Source organism: Rhinatrema bivittatum, chromosome 7 (assembly GCF_901001135.1).
Source record: "Rhinatrema bivittatum chromosome 7, aRhiBiv1.1, whole genome shotgun sequence".
NCBI classification, from domain to species: Eukaryota; Metazoa; Chordata; class Amphibia; order Gymnophiona; family Rhinatrematidae; genus Rhinatrema; species Rhinatrema bivittatum.
This window is the reverse complement of record NC_042621.1, coordinates 307,776,636-307,796,950: the sequence shown is the minus strand read 5'-3', so window position 1 is coordinate 307,796,950 and position 20,315 is coordinate 307,776,636. Positions and strand designations below refer to the sequence as shown.

Sequence of the window (20,315 nt, the reverse complement as noted above, 5' to 3'; positions counted from 1 at the left end):
GTCCAATAAGTAGGCATCACTTAAAGCTTGCTTGTTTGACCTTTATTTCTACATATCCACATGGACTAATAAGTCAACCCCTGTACTTTGTACAAACAACCCCAGACACTGCCAATTGTTGATTCCTCTCTGACCTGCCACCAGTGCCAATCACTTTGTGTTTCAGGTTCTCAGTGTCCCAGCAGGGAGAGATGTGTGGGGAGCCTCAGTAACCAGTAGGAAGGAAGCCGGCTTCTTTTACAGCTGAAACCATCGAGCTGCCTGTTAGACTACTCCAAAAATTCCCAAACACTCAATTCTGCCTGTTCTCTCCCTTCACTTTGTGGCATCACAATACAAGAGCTAGGAGACCAACAGTCTGCATAACATCACACTGTGTCCAGGCCTCTCTCCGCTTAGAGAATACAGCAGCTGACCTGGAAGTCAAGTTTTTATAGCTTTCATGTAATGAATCCCAAATTAATTGTGTTCCATAGTGGCATAGAATGTAATGGCAGATAAAGTCCATATGACCTCTTTCTCTAATCAGATGTTCTCCAGGGACAGCAGTGCAAACAGCCACAGAAGTCATCTGATGGCATGGAGATCGGGCAATGTGCTCCCACATCTAAGCATGCATCATCATGTTCATCTTCTCACTCTAATACAGAGCTATATAGCTTTCTGGAGAGGCGGGAGGGACTGTGTGGCTGTTTGCACTCTTGTCCTTGGAGAACACTTGTACATGGACAGAGATACAGCTATACAAGTGAGGGTTGCCAGTAATTTTAACTTTGTCCATTGTTGCAACCCAAGCTGAATTTGTAGAAAACTGGAGATTAAATGGTGCTAAAAGAAATTAGGGAAGCTAACAAAATGAGCAGCATAGCAATAATGGGCAATTTCAATTTCCTAGCGTGTAGCCAGATGGACTCAGGACCAATGGGTTATGCTTCCCTGTGAGCAGATGGAGACGGAGTCAGGTTGTAAAGCTGTCGTCACCGTACATACATCCCTGCAGTGACTTCAGCTCTCCAGTATTCTCCGTCTCCAGCAGATGGTGAATGGATCTCTCCCTATGGGGATTGCTGTACTTTTTGGAAGGAAAAATTCTACATTCTAAATTGAAGAAAATTGAGCCCCGCTCTCCTGTGGTGATACCTAAAGGACCCTCCCCCAGTTGAGAATTCCTGAGGCGATTTCCAAGATCCCTCAGAGGTGTGCCCTGGTCCGGTAGCCAGTTCCTAGCATGCACTTTGCTGCTGAAGCAGCTGAAAGGCAGCGGGTGCAGGAAGCTGAGCACGGTGGTGACGGCCAAAGCCCTCTCCCCCTGCAGCTGGAGACCATCTCTGTACTCAGCCAGTAAGCACTGAGCCCAGGTAAGTAAAAAAAAAAAAAAAAAATTTTACTCCAGATTCAGAAACGATTAGCGGTAGATCTCCCCCTCTGTCTCCTTGCTCGGCGCGCCGTGATACCTCAGAGGTGTGCCTTGGTCCAGTAGCAGGTTCCTGGCATGGACTTTGCTGCTGAAGTAGCTGAAAGGCAGCGGGTGCAGGAAGCTGAGCACGGTGATGACGGCCAAAGCCCTCTTCCCTTGCAGTTGGAGACTGTCTCAGTACTCAGCCAGTAAGCGCTGAGCCCAGGAAAGTTTAAAAAAAAAAAAATTACTCTCAATTCAGAGACATTGGAAGGGTTTTGGTAAGACTTCCTCCACTCTCCTTGCTCGACGCGCCGAACTGACGTCATTCCCAATCCCGTAGGATAAGTGAAAGTGGACTTCTGAATGGGATGAGCGGACCCTGGTGCACCAGGCCCCACTTTAGGCTTGGTCGCACATCGTGTGGTAGGCCGCAGTGGTGCCATTTGGTGTGCGTTTTTGTGCCTGTATTGCCCACCATAAAGCTTCGGTACGCACAGTGCGTGTCAGCTCTGCGTACACGCTGTGCACACAGCATCATGCGTGTACATACGCGTACAACTTACTAGGCACAGAATACAAGTAAAGCCGGGCGTACGCTTTGCTGTGTCCCGTGTAGTTGCCCGAAATCTGTGTGCATAAAATTTTAAGCGCGAGCTGTCTGACCACGCAGTTACCATCGCCATGGCTTCGGCAGCAAATAAACATAAGCGCCTTTCTCTCTGCGCTGCTTGTCATATTAGGGCTGCACAGTCTGCGTTTCCCAAAAGTGGACACCCTGGTCTGTGTCGTCTGGAAGCAAACAACTATCCCAGTAGAGGGAGGAGCAGCCTTGAAGGATGCTTAGGATAGGTGGTTGGAATCCATCCTTAAGCAGGCCTTCCACCCGACAGCAATGACACTGTAGATCGCTTCCTGTTGTGCCTTGGTGGCTCATTTGTGTCTGCTTCTCGAGAGAGAGGCAGAAAGCTCAGGGGCGCATACCAGAGAGATGATTGAGCCTGCCACGGCTTTCCTAATGGATGCAAGCTTGGACCTAGTACACACCTCGGCCAGAGGAATAGCCTCAGTGGTGGCGGCCAGAAGCCAGCTATGGTTGTGAAATTGGTCAGCGGACGTGACCTCTCAGGCGAACCTCACAAAGATGCCCTTTAAGGGATCCCTCCTATTCGGTAGTGAATTGGAAAAACTAGCCAGTAAGTGGGTGAATCTCCAGTCCTCCGCTACTGGAAGATAAGAAAATGAGGTTGCATCGCCCCCTCCCATGAGAGGTTGGGCCAGGGACTCCCAGCGCATCCGGCCCTAGAGAAACTCATCATTTCAGACATCTCGGCCCTTTTGGAACCGACAGCCAAAAAGAGAAACAGGTTTGGGCTCAGTTCCGACCTGAAATTCCCAATGAAGTTTGGCCGACCCATCCATGGGACGAGGAGATAGGGGGCCGACTATCCCTCTTCTTTCAGCAGTGGGTCAAGGTCACATCGGACAAATGGGTACTGGACATCATACGAGAAGGATACGCTCTGGAATTTTGCAGCATCCCTTGGGACATGTTCATGATGTCACCTTGCCACTCCCAGCACAAAAAAAACTGGCAGTGGAATCCATGTTGATAAGGCTCCTCAGTCTGAGGGCTATAACCCTGGTACCTACACCCCAAGTAAATACGGGGCATTATGCCAACTATTTCATTGTACCCAAGAAGAAGGGGTCATTCCGACCCATCTTGGTTCTCAAGAGCATCAATAAGCATCTGCGGATAATTCATTTTCACATGGAAACTCTTTGCTCCGTCATAATGACCGTACAACCAGTAGAGTTCTTAACCTTCCTGGACCTCTTGGAGGCCTACCTTCATATCCCAATCCGTCAAGACCACCAGCGTTTCCTACGCTTTGTGGTACTGGGCCGCTATTACCAGTTCAGAGCGCTGCTCTTCGGCCTGGCAACTGCCCCCAGAACGTTCTCCAAAATGAAGGTGATCGTGGCAGTGGCACTGAGGAAAGAAGGGATCCTGGTGCACCCTTACTTAGATGACTAGCTGATCCAGGCGAAGACGTTGGAAGAGAGCCTCCAGGTGACCAGCAGGGTCAAGTCCCTTCCACAAGAATTTGGTTGGGTCGTGAACATGGACAAGAGCAGCCTCAATCCCTCCCAGTCATTGGAGTGCCTGGGAGCCTGGTTCGACACTAAGCAGAACAAGGTCTTCCTCCTTCCTTCGAGGATAAGCAAGCTGATGTGCCAAGTGCATCTGTTGATGAACATGATGCGCCCCAGGGTGTGGAGCTACCTCCAGGTCCTCGGCCTCATGGCGTCAACCCTGGAAGTAGTACCGTGGGCGAGGGCAACCATGCGGCCACTTCAACACTCCCTGCTGTCACGTTGGAACCCACTGTCTCAAGAGTACTCGATCCGCCTCCACCTACCGATGGAAGTATGTTCTCGGCTCCAGTGGTGGCGGCTACAGTAAGCTCACCTAAGCAAGGGTGTAAGTCTATCCCCATTGAACTGGATCGCCCTCACAACAGATGCGAGCCTCCGAGGGTGGGGAGCTCACTATCAGGAGCGATGGACCGAGGAAGAGGCGTGCTGGAACATAAATCGCCTGGAAGCACGGGCAGTCAGATTTGCATTCTTGCAGTTCAGCCACTGGCTCCAGGAACAGGAGGTCCGCATGATGTCGGACAACGCAACAATGGTAGCCTACATCACCGCCAGGGAGGCACCAAAAGCCACCAAGTGTCTCTGGAAATAGACCCCCTTATGGAATAGGCGGAGTTAAATCTACAAGGGATCTCGGCTGCCCACATCACGGGAAAAGACAACGTCAGAGCAGACTTTCTCAGAGGGAGAGTCTGGTTCCAGGGGAATGGGTGTTATCGACCAGAGCCTTCCAGCTCCTAATAGATCGCTGGGGCCTCCCGTCCATCGATCTACTGGCCACATTTCACAATGCAAAGGTCCCCCGATTCTTTAGTCTCAGACGAGATCTGCGCTCCCAAGGGATCGATGCCCTTATCCAGACTTGGCCAGAGGAGGACTTACTATACGCTTTCCCTCTGTGTCCTCTCTGGGCAAGATCATCTGCAAGATCGAACCCCTCAGAGGATTGGTCCTTCTGGTAGCCCTGGATTGGCTCAGACGCCCATGGTACGCAGACATGTGGAAGCTTCTTGTGGAGAGTCCCTTCACCTTCCCCCGCACAGGGACCTTCTCCAACAAGGTCACGGTCTGGCCCTTGAGAGAGCTCACCTGATGAAGCTGGGATATTCGGCAGCCATAATCGCCACCTTGCTCCGTGCGAGAAAGTTCTCAACATCTCTGGCATACATATGGATCTGGAGAATATTTGAGGTCTGGTCCATGGACCGCGGGATGCCCTCGTGAACGACCAAGATCCCTATGATTCTGGAATTTTTACAGGATGGTCTGAACAAAGGATTGTCCCTCAACTCCTTGAAGGTCCAGGTGGCGGCTCTTCTGTTTCAGGGGAGAGGTGAACGGAACCCGCCTGTCGACGCATCCGGACTTGGCCTGTTTCCTAAAAGGGGTTAAACACCTCCAACCACCCTATAGAACCTCAATCTAGTATTGGACTTTTTAGCAGGACCTTCCTTTAGGCCACTGCACAGTCTGTCTCTATGCCTATTAACACTGAAGACTGTATTCCTGGTGGCAATATGCTCGGCTCATCGCATCTCTTAACTACAGGCGCTGTCATGTCAGGAACCGTCGCTTCTTTCTTACCAAAGATAGTCTCTGAGTTTCACCTGAACCAAATCATCTCCTTACCATCCCCGGATGGACACAAGGACATGGAAGACTACCATCCCCGGATGGACACAAAGACATGGAAGACTACCGCCTACTATGCCACTTAAACATCAGTAGGCTTTTAGTACGGTACCTGGAACACTCGGAACCGGTGCGCAAGACAGACCGCTTGTTTGTCCTTCACGGGGGAAGAAAAGGCGAAGCGGCTTCATGAGCTACCATAGCCCGCTGGATCAAGGAAGTGATCACGGGAGCTTGTGGAGGCAGGAAAGCCTTTACCCCTTCAGGTCACAGCGCATTCCACTAGGGCCCAGGCCGTATCCTGGGCGGAAGCTAAGCTGTCTCCCGTCGACAGGTGTGCAGTGACGTGGTCTTCCTTGCACACCTTCTCCAGGTTCTGTCGCCTGGATGTCCATGCCTGAGAGGACGCAGCCTTTGCGAGGGCAGTGCTAACCGGACCTCGGGCAGCCTCCCGCCCCATTCAGGAGTATCTTTTGTACATCCCATTGGTCCTGAGTCCATCTGGCTACACACCAGGAAATGGAGAAATTACTTACCTGATAATTTCATTTTCCTTAGTGTACAAAGATGGATTCAGCATCCCGCTCACGGCTGCCCAGGAAAGGCACCGAGGAATCACCCATGAGGTGAATATCAATTCCATGTGGTTACGGGGAAGCCGTTGCCCTACCCCTAGTTCAGGGCATCTATAGTATTGCTGGGATACAGCGGTTATGTTGGTTGAGTACAGTTGCGGTCTCCAGTTTTTAATCAAGTTGTATCCAAATTCTAATGAAGTTTTTCAATAGTAAGTTTACACTGGCTTTTTGAAGAGAATGCTGAATGGCTGAGGTCACTGCAGGGGTGTATCTAGGGTGAAGTCAGCTTTGAAACCTGACTCTGTCTCCATCTGCTGGCAGGGGAGTACATAACCCATTGGTCCTGAGTCCATCTGTCTACACTAAGGAAAACAAAATTATCAGGTAAGTAATTTCTCCATTAATTAAGTTGTCTTAGAGAATAGCCACTGCTATTACTGGCAACAGCAGCATGGGATCTACTTAGTGATTGGGTATTTGCCAGGTACTTGTAGCCTGGATTGGCCACTGTTGGAAACAGGATGCTGGGCTTGTTGGACCCTTGGTCTGACCCAGTATGGCAATTTCTTATGTTCTTATGAAAAAGGATGAGTGTGGTGTGAAGATTGAGAGAGAAAGAGAAACAGGATGGGACTGAGGAGAAACTTGTGGGGTTGGTAGGGAGACTGACTGGGACAGATTGGGAGGACTGAGAGAGACTGACTCGTGGAGAAAAGGGTAGGAGAATTGACAAACTGGTAAGAAGAGGTTGGGATTGAAAGAGTGAGGCTGTGTGTTACTGTGTATTCTCTTCCCTTGCCTGCCGTTTGTCTGTAAGTAAAATCTCTCCGAGCTGATCCCCTGGGTGGCTGATAAGTCGCTAGAGGGCAGTGTGCCCCTTCTGTCGCTGGCCACTCGTGCGTGCTCTTACTTTACAGCAGGCGAAGCTTGGGAAGAGTCGGGTCTGTCTGTTTTTTCCAAGGATTGCGAGCTTGTCGCCACAGATCATCATTGTTTTTCGGTCAGCTTGTTTGGATCTTTCCAGATATTACATGTACTACACTGGAAGGAAGGGAAAAAATTATTGTGCTGCGTCAAGAGGCTCCATCCCTTGGAGCTAATTTCATTCTTCGTTACCTTTATCCATTCAAATTCTAAGTTTAGCTGAGATCATATCTGGATGTTCTCCTCTCTAATTAATATCTTTTTGATCGGGTATTGCATGTTTCCTTTGTCTTAATTTCTTTTATAGCCTCTCCTTTGATCTTGTGTCCCATTGAGACTTTGGATTCTGAAATAATGGCTGATATTGTTTATATATTGCTTTGTTTCCTTCTTTGTGTATTCAGTCTCAGTGCTTTTCTGTCACAAGTGCATTCTTGTTATTTTTTTAAATAAATAAATAGATGTCAGGTCTGTGGGATTTTAGCAGTTTTTCAGGCAGAAGAGCTCACTGATGCTGTGTTTTAATCCTTACTCCTGTCTCCGTGACCTCCTAAACAGAGCCCCACGTCTCCCACCACATCCCTGATGCAGCGAGCGAGAGCCCAAGCCCAGTCCTGTTAGAAACACCTCTTTAGCTGCTCTGCCGCGGTATAAACCTTTTATGGTTTCTTTAAACAGGCCGGACTGATCTGCTGCCACTGCACTTATCAGGCTGTTTACACGCCTAATGGAGAACAGCTGCTCCGGGATGGAGCGCGGGGACAAAGGCACTCGCTGAAGGACTTTGTGTATGTTTGGGGTTTAAGTCCCAGACCTGCAGGCAGGGGGGCATGGGTCCAATTTTCACTCTTTCGAAAACAATTTGGAAGAAATGCTAGAAACTGCAAAGACTTAACGTGGGGCAGTGACCTTTCCTTGCCCGAGCGGTGGCTGCTCCTGATGTGATGGAAGGCTTGAGAAATGCCAGGATTCGGTAGGAATTCTTTCTGTGGTGGGGCAGAGGGCACATGAGAACGTAAGAACCTGCCATACTGGGTCAGATCATAGGTTCATCAAGCCCAGCGTCCTGTCTCCGACAGCGGCCACTCCAGGTCACAGATATCCAGCAGAATCCCAAGGCTTTTCCCATCTCTTCATGGCTAATAGTGATTTATGGACTTTTCTTCCAGGAACTGGTCTAGACCCTTTTTAAATCCAGCTACACTAACGAACTGCTTTCACCACATCCTCTGGCAACAAATTCCATAGCTGAATGAAAACATACTTTCTCTGATTTTGTTTTAAATGCTGCCTGTTAGCTACATGGAGTGTCCCCTAGGCCTAGTACTGCTTGAAAGGGTGAAGGGAAGCTGCTTACTGAAAGAGGTGTTCCCCATGGAAGGGTGACAACATCCAAGAGCGCAGAGTTGGGTCATTTTTTTTCTCAAAGTCCAGAAGGTTCTACTTTGCTCTCTTCGTGCCTTCCCGTGCTAGCATCCCCGCACATGAGTCTCCTCAGCCTGCTTTCATCCGCTCAGCAGTCAGGAGGTTACTTTCCTCAGTGTCTCAGGTGCCTCAGACCGGATCATGACTCTAACAGTTGTGGCCCCTGCGGACAGATGTTCACCTTGACCTCTGACTCGGATCCACTGGATGTTTGTGTGTTTTCTTGGGACGCTTTCTTCCAATTTTGACAAGATTGGAGGAAGAGCTTGGTGGTGGATGATTTTGCGGCTTGTTAGTAGGTTTGTGCCGAGGTTTTTCCCACGCTGGTGACTCTCCGTGCCCATCTTCTGATGCTGGGAGTACTTGGGCGGTGGTGAATCTTGGCACTGATGGATCTGCACTCTGCCTTTTAGACGCTGGCACGTCTCGGCCCTGATACTTTGGCGCTGCTGTTTTGAAATATTTTAGTGTTTTTTGGGGAAATAGAACATTTTATAATTATTGGATGTTTTGAAATATTTAATTGGTGTTTGAGAAATATTAGAACAAATTTTGTTATATTCTCTTTATTAAATTTCTCCATTTAATACAATGAAAAAGAAAAAGCAATATTGGCTTGTCACCATATAAACATAACAAGAAATAAAAAGAATAAACATTTCAACAGACAAAACATCAGCAACTCTCCTCTAATCAATCCAAAATAAACGTTTCGAAATGCAAAGGATCCAAGAATGTAAACTTATTATTTTGGGAAGGAATTATACATTTGCAAGGAAATTTAAGGTAGAAGGTGGCTTCAATAGCCAACATTTTTTGCTTCTGGGAAAACCTGGCTCCTTTGACAGCAGAAGAAAATAGCCTTATTCTTAATCTCGTGGCAGCGGCCAAAGCCATGCACCCCTATGTGCAAATGGAGAGGAAAAGCAAAGTGATGACTTCACCTCCAGCGCTGGGGGTGACTCGAGGGCCTATGGATGATCATATCCAGCAACTTGAGGAAAGGCCTGTGAGTGGTGACTTTGCCTCCAGGACCTGGGGTGACTCAAGGGCCTATGGATAAGAACATAAGAACGTGCCATACTGGGTCAGACCAAGGGTCCATCAAGCCCAGCATCCTGTTTCCAACAGTGGCCAATCCAGGCCATAAGAACCTGGCAAGTACCCAAAAACTAAGACTATTCCATGTAACCGTTGCTAGTAATAGCAGTGGCTATTTTCTAAGTCAACTTAATTAATAGCAGGTAATGGACTTCCCTTCAAGAACTTATCCAATCCTTTTTTAAACCCAGCTATACTAACTGCACGAACCACATTCTCTGGCAACAAATTCCAGAGTTTAATTGTGCGTTGAGTAAAAAATAACTTTCTCCGATTAGTTTTAAATGTGCCCCATGCTAACTTCATGGAGTGCCCCCTAGTCTTTCTATTATCCGAAAGTGTAAATACCCGATTCACATCTACCCGTTCCAGACCTCTCATGATCTTAAACACCTCTATCATATCCCCCTCAGCCGTCTCTTCTCCAAGCTGAACAGCCCTAACCTCTTTAGTCTTTCCTCATAGGGGAGCTGTTCCATCCCCTTTATCATTTTGGTCGCCCTTCTCTGTACCTTCTCCATCGCAATTATATCTTTTTTGAGATGTGGCACTCCAGAAATCGGCTTTCTACTCAGTGAATTCCATTTACCCATTACCCTCTCTCGTTTCAATCAACCAATGTAATCTTTTTTTTGCAGTTTGTTTTTTATTGAACTATAAGCAACATACAAACAACAAGTAGATAACTAATACTCAGAAGCCTATCACAAAACCTGCATGCCAGCTGCTTCACCATTACCTGTGTCCCCCTCCCTTAGCTCAGCACACCCGTCTTTATTCTAAAGGAGCAGAACACCCCAGCACGGCACCATTTTTCAGACGGCTCCCAGACATGTCAAGTCTGATAAGAGTGGCATTTCTGATCCTCGCACTTAGTTTCCACATGAGCAAGATTTTCCAAAGGTGTTATTGTAGCAATTTCTTGGAAGGTAGTTGCAGCTTTTTTTTTTTTCTTTTGCAGTCTGTCACGGTTCCACCGGTCCGTACACCGTCAACTGCATCAGTTCCAGGGTCTACTCCCTGAAAGAGCTTTCCTGGCCACTTGAAACTCAAATAGAAGTTCGAGGTTATTTATCTTTACAAATCCTCAGGTGGGGTTTGAGCCCTCCCCACTGAGACTCAATTTCAAAAGTTCATCTCAAGTCTTTAGCCTTTGCTGTCTTTCTGGTAGGCCGTTCACAAGCAAACAAACAAAACTCTTCATATCTTCTCATAAACATCAACAAGAGAGAGAGCTTTCTCCATCGCATCCCCCAATCTTTGGAACACTCTACCTGAAGACCTGAGAACTCAACACAACATAAAAACCTTCAAAAAAGACCTCAAAACTTTACTGTTTCGCAAATTTTTCACAGACCCCCCAATAATCTGCTCATACCACCTCTCAAATGAACTAAGAACTATAATTTTCCCGTCGATAGCAGGGCTGAATTAGCCATGCTGTCATGGGATCTGTCCATCAGGCCCAGAGGGCGGAGCTTGACAAAGCAGAGGTTAGACCTTTAGTCCCTCTGCGGCTGCGCATGGGTTCCCGCGCAGGAAGTACAGATTCTCCTCAGTCTGTTCTTTCCGCGCGCCAGAACGCACGCGGAGCTTGTAATGTCTACAAAAATGTCATCAAAATCGGGTTTTAAACGTTGCCGATGTGGCAGAGTGATGGCAAAAACGGACGGTCATGACCGCTGCTATCGCTGCCTCGGCATTCATCATAAACCAAAAGAATGCGAATTTTGTTCAAAAATGTCGCCTCGGGCGCTACGACAAAGAGCTTACCGCATTCAGGAATTAATTACTACCTCTGATCCTTCAGAGGTTCAGTCCTCACCGGGACCGGTGAAGACCAACCAACAAAAGAAGAAAAGACCCACTTCATGTGATAACGTATCGGGTAACGGTCGGAGCCCAAAACAACAAAGAGGCCGCTCACCTGCCCGAAATCCGCAGCCGTCCACTGCCAGACATGCCAAACATGGCGCGGACCGCGCCACCCGACCAAGTAAGTCGGCACATGGCAATGTGCGCCATACTAAGGCGCAGGACACAACGGCGCCATCGACCACGGCGCAGGACAAGAAAAAATTAAAGGCGCATAGGCATTCTACGGCGCGGTCAGCGCCAAGATCCCTCACTGCGCAGACGGTACCGTTTGTGGACCTAACGAAGACAGCGCAGCATTCAGCACAGTCGGCGCACACTGCGCAGCAACCTCCTGCGCAGACTACGTTACCATCTGCGTAGACGGCGCCGCAGACTCCTTCTCCGGCGCGGTCCTCTTCCCATTACACTTCAGCGCTGCATTTCGATTCGGCGCAGACGGCGCCTTGTCCATCTACTGCGCCGTCAGCGTTACCTCCTGGTGGCTTAACGGCGCAGCAGCACCATTCTAATTTAACTGAATCTGACAAAATAATACGGGGGATAAATATTCCTGCAAAAGATTCCACCCGCAAACTAAGCGTAATAGAGAAGTCTCATAGGAAGGATTGGTACTCTCTCTCCAGGAAGTCCATATCTGAGGACACTACACATGGAGTAAAATCTCTCAAAGTTCATCGCAAACGGAAGCGTCATTCATCTCATTCCGCTAACTCTTCTAGCTCTCATCATCCTTCCAAAAACTCGTCTCATACACGGAAAAGAAGTCGTAGTCCAGTTCTTCGGACTCATCAACACCGTGCGGAAACTCATACTCATCATTCCCCTTCAGATGAGAGTCTCTGGAGCCAGTAAAAGAAAGCTTTCTTCCTCGACTTCGTCATCTCGCTCTAAGTCTATTACCAAGTCAACAACTTCTGTTTCTGTTTCTCAACGTTCTCTCTCTAGAAGCAGATCTCTTACCCCGGTTTCTAAATTGCCTCCGAACCAACCGGAAATCCGTGCAAATCAAAGGCCAACAATGCCATCTCACGCTAAAGAAGCGTTTTTCCAGCTATCACAATCTTTGACTGGCTTCTATGAAACCATAGAATCCGCTTTTCTGATGCCTACTCAGAATGAACCACCACCAGCTATATCAGCATCTCCACTGAAAACTGCTTCTCATCAGCGACGATTGCAGTCTCCAGTTTCAAATCACAGTCTATCACCTTCGTCTAGACACCATACACATCGTGGTTCTCCTTCGATGTCCCCATCTCTGTCACCGTCCTCCTCAACGGGGTTCCCTTCCGACCCATTAGATGTACCTGCTGAACCGTATTCTCCACCAGAGGATCTTACATATCCAAGGTTTTTGGAAAAGATAGGAAAGATTCTAAATTTACCATTACAGAAGGAAGTGGACCCTCGGGCTGAAACCCTTGGCCTCCTTCGTATTTTTGAAACTCCCGGTGAACCTCTGGCTATACCGCCACACGAATTGCTTCACCAAGTTCTATTAAAATCATGGGAAACTCCTCAATCCATTACATCTGTTTCGAGAAAATCGGACCTCAAATTTCGTATAAAGAAAGAACCACCTTATGCACTTCCACAGCTTCCACATGACTCCATTGTGGTAGAGTCAGCTATGCAGCGGTTTCGGAAAATGAGAACTCACGCTTCCTACCCGCCAAATAAAGATAACCGCTATCTAGATGAAGTTGGAAGAAAGCTTTTTCAAAATTCCATGTTGAGTACTAGGATATTGAACCACCAGTTTTACATGGTTCAATATCTTTATGAGTGTATCCAGGCGACTAAGGGTCTCTTGACCACTTCAGCCACTACTACCCCTCAGACCCTCCATGATATGGAGGAGTGCACCAGGCATTTATTACGCTCCATATACGAAGGCATGGAGACTTCCTCCAGGGCGTCCGCAATTTCCATAGCGGCTAGACGTACCGCATGGCTTCGTTCCAGTTCCATAAGAGAAGATGTCCATCACAAATTGGCGAATCTTCCGTGTGTCGGAGATAATCTATTTGGCACCAAACTCCAGGAAACGGTGGGGAAGCTAAAAGATGAGGCACTCGCGGTGCAGTCTCTACAATCTTCTGCTTCAACTCAATACCCCAGGCGCAATTTTACATCTAGTCGCCGTTCAAACTATAACCGCAGACCTTATAGGTCTTACCAACCCTATAGACCTCCTACCTATCCCACCTACCAGAGGCCACAGCAACAGTCTCAGCAAACTCAACAGCCACGACGAGGACGCCCTCGTAACCAACGTTCTCAACCACAATCTTCCACTACAACAACAAAACCTGCACAGGCTTTTTGATTTCGCAGCCACCACTTTCCCTCCATGCTCCTCCGGGCAGAATTCAAACTTGTTTTCCCAAATGGCAATCCATTACGTCCGACCAATGGGTACTGCAGATAGTACAAACCGGTTATCAGTTACAATTTCAACACAGACCGAACCTCCCGGTTCTTCCCCTACCCCGGGCTACGAGTTCGGAAACTCAACTGCAGTTAGAAATCTCCTCTCTCCTTCAAATGCGAGCCATCAACAAACTCTCACAAGCACAGATCAACCAGGGATTTTATTCCCCATATTTCCTTGTGCCAAAGAAGACGGGAGGACATCGCCCCATTCTAGACCTGCGAGAGCTCAACAAATTTCTTGTGAAAGAGAAATTCAAGATGGTATCCTTAAAGACCATTCTCCCCTTACTGCAACCCAACGATTGGATGTGTTCCATCGACCTCAAAGATGCTTACACTCACATTCCAATCCATCCAGAGTCATGGAAATACCTATGTTTCAAACATCGGAGCATACATTATCAATACAAAGTACTCCCCTTCGGCCTTTCAGCGGCCCCCAGAGTATTCACCAAGTGCATGGTGGTAGTGGTGGCTCATCTTCGAAAGCGTGGAATAACGATTTTTCCATATCTAGACGACTGGCTCGTAGTAGCCTCTTCCAAGGACGCATTACTCAATCAACTTCAAGTGATAATACCCTTTCTACAGGAGCTCGGACTGGTAGTGAATTTTTCAAAGTCCCAACTCCAACCGACACAGAAATTAACTTTCATAGGAGCTCAACTCGACACCACTCGCTGCAGAGCTTATCTTCCACAGGAAAGGCAACTTCTCTTCAAACCTCTCCTCCTCCATCTCTCCGAGATTCGTTCATCGACAGCGAGACAATTGTTAGTAGTCTTGGGTCATATGGCGGCGGCCAACTTCATGGTGCCCAACACCAGGCTTCACATGCGCAATCTTCAGTGGGGGTTGAAGCGTCAATGGAAACAGCACGCCCAACCACTTACACACATGATCACAATTACTGCAGCCATGCGACAGGACATTTTATGGTGGATGAAACCCACTGTTCTAAACAAAGGAGCGTTATTTCGCACTCCCACTCACGACTTAGTTCTAACTACAGACGCCTCAAGAAAAGGTTGGGGAGCGCACCTGGACATATACGAGACACAAGGTCTCTGGACTCCGTCCGAACGCGACCTTCAAATCAATTTGTTGGAACTCAGAGCCATCAGGAAAGCGCTTTTAGCATTTCAGAGCTACTTACAAGGCCACAGAGTAATGATTTACACGGACAATCAGGTGGCCATGTTTTATATCAACAAACAGGGAGGGACGGGATCCTGGACCCTTTGCAGAGAAACGTTGTTGATATTTCAGCATGCTCATCTCCATTGCATTCATCTACAAGCAACATATTTACCAGGAGTGGACAACACGAGGGCCGACAGATTGAGCCGAGTATTCCACCCTCACGAGTGGACTCTACATATGGAAGTCGCCCAACATGTATTCACACAGTGGGGAACCCCCACAATAGACCTCTTCGCTACGGAAGCCAATACACGGGTTCCACGTTTTTGCTCCCTTCGGCCAAGCCAATACAGGGAAGCGCAGGATGCGTTCCTGCTCTCATGGTCGCACGATCTCCTATACGCATTTCCACCCATTCCTCTCATTTCCAAGACCATCCAGAAATGTATAGAGGACAAGGCCTTTCTGATACTAATAGCTCCTGCGTGGCCTCGCCAACCGTGGTACAGTTTTCTACTCCGCTTGTCGCAGCAGCCTCCCATTCATCTCCCACAACGTTCCGATCTTCTAGCTCAAGATCAGGGAACACTGCTACACCCCATGCATGCCTCTCTGCATTTGACAGCATGGCTATTGAACGGAGCTATTTCACCGATTACAACGTCTCTGACCGGGCACAACTCATTCTTTTAGAATCCAGAAGGCTCTCGACCAGACGTAATTATAATTATAAATGGAAACGTTACGCTGTTTGGTGTACAAACAACGGGTTACATCCAAAAGATTGCCCTCCGGACAAACTGCTGGATTACTTATGTACACTTTTTGACACTGGGCTTGCTGCCTCTTCAATTCGGGTACATCTCAGTGCCATTGCAGCTTACCATACGTTGTGCAACAACGCAAGTATCTCCACTCATCCACTCCTTTCACGTTTCATCAGGGGACTTTATCGCATATGTCCACCTGCATCCAAACCACTCATACCATGGGACATTAACACGGTTTTGGAACGTCTAATGCTTCCCCCATTTGAACCAATGGAATTGGCACATCCCAAATACTTAACCTGGAAGGTAGTCTTTCTGGTAGCCGTAACATCGGCAAGAAGGGTGAGTGAGTTACAAGCATTGGTACACTATTTTCCTTACTTTCAGTCTCACCCACACAAGGTAGTACTCAGGACACACCCCTCCTTTTTACCAAAAGTGGTCTCGGCTTTTCACCTCAACCAAACCATTGAGCTTCCAACTTTTTTTCCACCACCTCATACCAATGATAGGGAAAAGCTGCTTCATACCCTGGACTGCAAACGAGTACTACAGTGTTATCTTTCCAGAACACAAGCAGTATCGAGACCGTCACAGTTGTTCCTTTCCTTTGACCCTAAAGCACCGGGTCTACCGGTCTCTAAGCGGACCATTTCTAGTTGGATTGTACAGTGCATTCAGTTTTGCTATAGATCTAGCAACATACCACTGTCCTCCACTCCTAACGCTCATCAAGTCAGAGCTTGGTCAACCTCATGGGCTCATCTTAACAATGTCCACCCAACGGATATCTGCAAAGCAGCAACGTGGACTACTCTCCACACATTCACTGCTCATTACTGCCTCCATCAGCAAACCACTCAGGACGCAAAGCTGGGGCAGGCTGTACTCCATTCCTTATCATCTGTTCCTCAAGGACTGCCACTATGATCTGATCACGAACAGTTACCACTTATATCAACCGTGATCGGGAGCTTTGGACTCCCATGACAGCATGGCTAATTCAGCCCTGCTATCGACGGGAAAAGCAAGTTTGCTTACCGTAAACGGTGTTTCCGTAGATAGCAGGATGAATTAGCCATGCTGACCCACCCTCCTCCCTGGCAGTCCATATGTCTTCAACTACCTTAGCTTAATCACAGACTGAGGAGAATCTGTACTTCCTGCGCGGGAACCCACGCGCAGCCGCAGAGGGACTAAAGGTCTAACCTCTGCTTTGTCAAGCTCCGCCCTCTGGGCCTGATGGACAGATCCCATGACAGCATGGCTAATTCATCCTGCTATCTACGGAAACACCGTTTACGGTAAGCAAACTTGCTTTACTATCTAACTCATGTTTTTACTGTAATGTTCACTTTGTTATAATATTTCAAATTTCCTTGGTTATGTTTGTTCACTATGTAAACCGTTATGATGGCTTTTCCGAATAACGGTATATAAAACTTTTCAAATAAATAAATAAATAAAGTTCCAAAGTCTGGCCCCACTGGTCCTAACTGCCACCTCCCACTGTATCTTCCCGGGATATTTTACTCGACCCTTTAGATACAACCACCCGCCTGGCAGTTCTCCTGATAAATCCAGACACACAGAAGCTCTTATATCCCCGCGCTCACCTTCTTTGTGATAAACTGTTGCCGTCCTTCTTCACACGGTAGTGGAATATCCAGAAACAAAGTCTCCCGGAGCAAACAGGTAGTCCAGTCCTTCCTCCTCAGTCCCCGGCAGGAGACTGACTCTGCTCTACTGGGGAGTCCTTTTTATCCTGTGGAAACTCCTCCTCCAATCGTAGGCGATTGGCTCGGGGGAGTCCCACCCTTAATCTCCCATACCTGTGGTTCTTCTGGGGGAAGGAACCAAGGGACGTCTCTAGCCTGGTGTTGCCGTATTTTCCTTCCCCCCTTCTCTTGAATCTTTGGTTCCGGGTTTTTTAACTGACCTCTCAGGTTTGGGACACAGACCCCGTCACACAGTCTTACAATGAGCGGTAACAGTGATATGCAAGATCAATTTCACCGTCCTAGCAGGAACATCAGACGAGGGTAATCCCAGCAACAATATTTCAGGATCTTTCTTTAAAGTAATCTGGGCCACTTCTTAATGAAATTGACAACTATTTCCCAGCCCTGGGTACTTATTGACAACTATTTCCCAGCCCTGGGTACTTATTGACAACTATTTCCCAGCCCTGGGTACTTATTGACAACTATTTCCCAGCCACTGGGTACTTATACCAGCAGGTATAAGTACCCAGTGAACCACAGTTGCCCCTTGGATTAGGAGACACATTTTGCAACCTATTAGAATCAGCTACCATCCTATATAATATCTTAAACCCATTTCCTGCAATAGATGCAGAAAGTGAGCTTTTCTCTGTCCTTGAAAAACAGAGCCTATCAATTTCACCTCCCAGATACCTTTCCCATGTGACCTATAGGTTTAGGTTTCCCAGTTCTGCAATTAATATCATTTATATTCCACTTATATCAAAATATGTGCTAAACGGATCACAAAATTAATATAAAACTATATTAAAACATCAAAAATAAAAATTCATAATACAATAAACACAAATATACTGCATAATAAATCAAAATTACATATCATAAAATATATCATCGTGTTTCAAATGCCTGTTGTTGCAACCGTCCCTTTCCGACGGCTTCACTCCGCCTACCTCTCTTTGTTTGCTCCTCCTCATGCTGCGGATGGACGCCTGGCTACCGCGGCATCTGCCTGCCGTCCTCTCCGGTGTTCCCGGACCGGCTTGGGCGCTGCCTCCCGCCATGCTCCACTTGTACCATAGGGCGTGCATGCTGCGCAGCCCTTCTTCTTATTTCCTACTTGGCGCGAACCTCCGGGGTGTCCCCCCATGATGACGTCATGATGCCCGGATATTTAAAGCCTACAATGTTTGCTAGCCTTTGAGTTAGCAAGGGTTATCCTACGGGAATCCTAAGGATGGGATTCGCTCTCCGTACCCAGCTACTCTGCCTCTCCAATCTCTATTGGACTCTCTAACGGGGTACTCGCTCCTCGGGGGCCTCACTTGCCTTCCAGGTCGCTATCAGGAAACCGGTACTCGCTCCTCGAGGGCCCATGTTCCCTAACTCGCTGCCTGCTCTTACCTTCTCTTCTGCCTGGAAGGATTCGCTAATCTTCATCAGTGAGTACTACCATCTTCACCTCAGAGCTGTTCCCTGGAGCCAGGTACTCGCTCCTCGAGGGCCTGCCTCTGATCCAGCCCCAGTGCCATCTCTGTGGAACTGCTGCGTGTGTACATCATCTGCAAGCCTCCCAGCTCTCAGGGTTCAGGTACTCGCTCCTCAAGGGCCTGCCTCCGTTCCAGCCCCAGTGCCATCTCTGTGGAACTGCTGCGTGTGTACATCAACTGCAAGCCTCCCAGCTCTCAGGGTTCAGGTACTCGCTCCTCGAGGGCCTGCCTCTGATCCAGCCCCAGTGCCATCTCTGTGGAACTGCTGCGTGTGTACATCATCTGCAAGCCTCCCAGCTCTCAGGGTTCAGGTACTCGCTCCTCGAGGGCCTGCCTCCGTTCCAGCCCCAGTGCCATCTCTGTGGAACTGCTGCGTGTGTACATCATCTGCAAGCCTCCCAGCTCTCAGGGTTCAGGTACTCGCTCCTCGAGGGCCTGCCTCTGATCCAGCCCCAGTGCCATCTCTGTGGAACTGCTGCGTGTGTACATCATCTGCAAGCCTCCCAGCTCTCAGGGTTCAGGTACTCGCTCCTCGAGGGCCTGCCTCCGTTCCAGCCCCAGTGCCATCTCTGTGGAACTGCTGCGTGTGTACATCATCTGCAAGCCTCCCAGCTCTCAGGGTTCAGGTACTCGCTCCTCGAGGGCCTGCCTCCGTTCCAGCCCCAGTGCCATCTCTGTGGAACTGCTGCGTGTGTACATCAACTGCAAGCCTCCCAGCTCTCAGGGTTCAGGTACTCGCTCCTCGAGGGCCTGCCTCTGATCCAGCCCCAGTGCCATCTCTGTGGAACTGCTGCGTGTGTACATCATCTGCAAGCCTCCCAGCTCTCAGGGTTCAGGTACTCGCTCCTCGAGGGCCTGCCTCCGTTCCAGCCCCAGTGCCATCTCTGTGGAACTGCTGCGTGTGTACATCATCTGCAAGCCTCCCAGCTCTCAGGGTTCAGGTACTCGCTCCTCGAGGGTCTGCTCTCCCTACCCTGGGGATCTCCATACTGGGGTCTTCGCCGCCAGCATAAATTCAAGCCTAGATTTCTCTTTCATCCAATCATGTTTAACTCCCTTTATTTCCATTATAGTGCTGCAATTATAAGAAATAAAATCAATAGTTCTTATGTAAATGCTTTTCTCTTTTAATTTATCAGAGTCAACTAATTTTCTAATCCAGCCCTTCCCCACGCTACTCACGCCTCGTTTGCAGGACTGTACTAAAAGCTTTGCCAAAATCCAAGAAAACCGAATCCAGCGCATGACCTTGATCTCATTCTCTGGTCCCCCCCTGTGACCTCCAGGTCAGCTGCTGTATTCTCAAACCGGAGGGAAGCCCGGTCACACTGTGATGTCATGCAGACTGCTGGCCTCCTAGCTCTTGTATTGTGATGTCATGCAGACTGCTGGCCTCCTAGCTCTTGTATTGTGATGTCACGCAGACTGCTGGCCTCCTAGCTCTTGTATTGTGATGTCACGCAGACTGCTGGCCTCCTAGCTCTTGTATTGTGATGTCACGCAGACTGCTGGCCTCCTAGCTCTTGTATTGTGATGTCACGCAGACTGCTGGCCTCCTAGCTCTTGTATTGTGATGTCACGCAGACTGCTGGCCTCCTAGCTCTTGTATTGTGATGTCATGCAGACTGCTGGCCTCCTAGCTCTTGTATTGTGAT

General features: G+C 48.4%; 1 protein-coding gene across 4 annotated transcripts in view; it reads left to right on the top strand.

Moving 5' to 3' along the window:
- ATE1 (arginyltransferase 1) overlaps positions 1-20,315 on the top strand; it is a 214,034-nt gene that overhangs the window by 72,175 nt on the left and 121,544 nt on the right. The gene's annotated exons all lie outside the window — the stretch shown is intronic.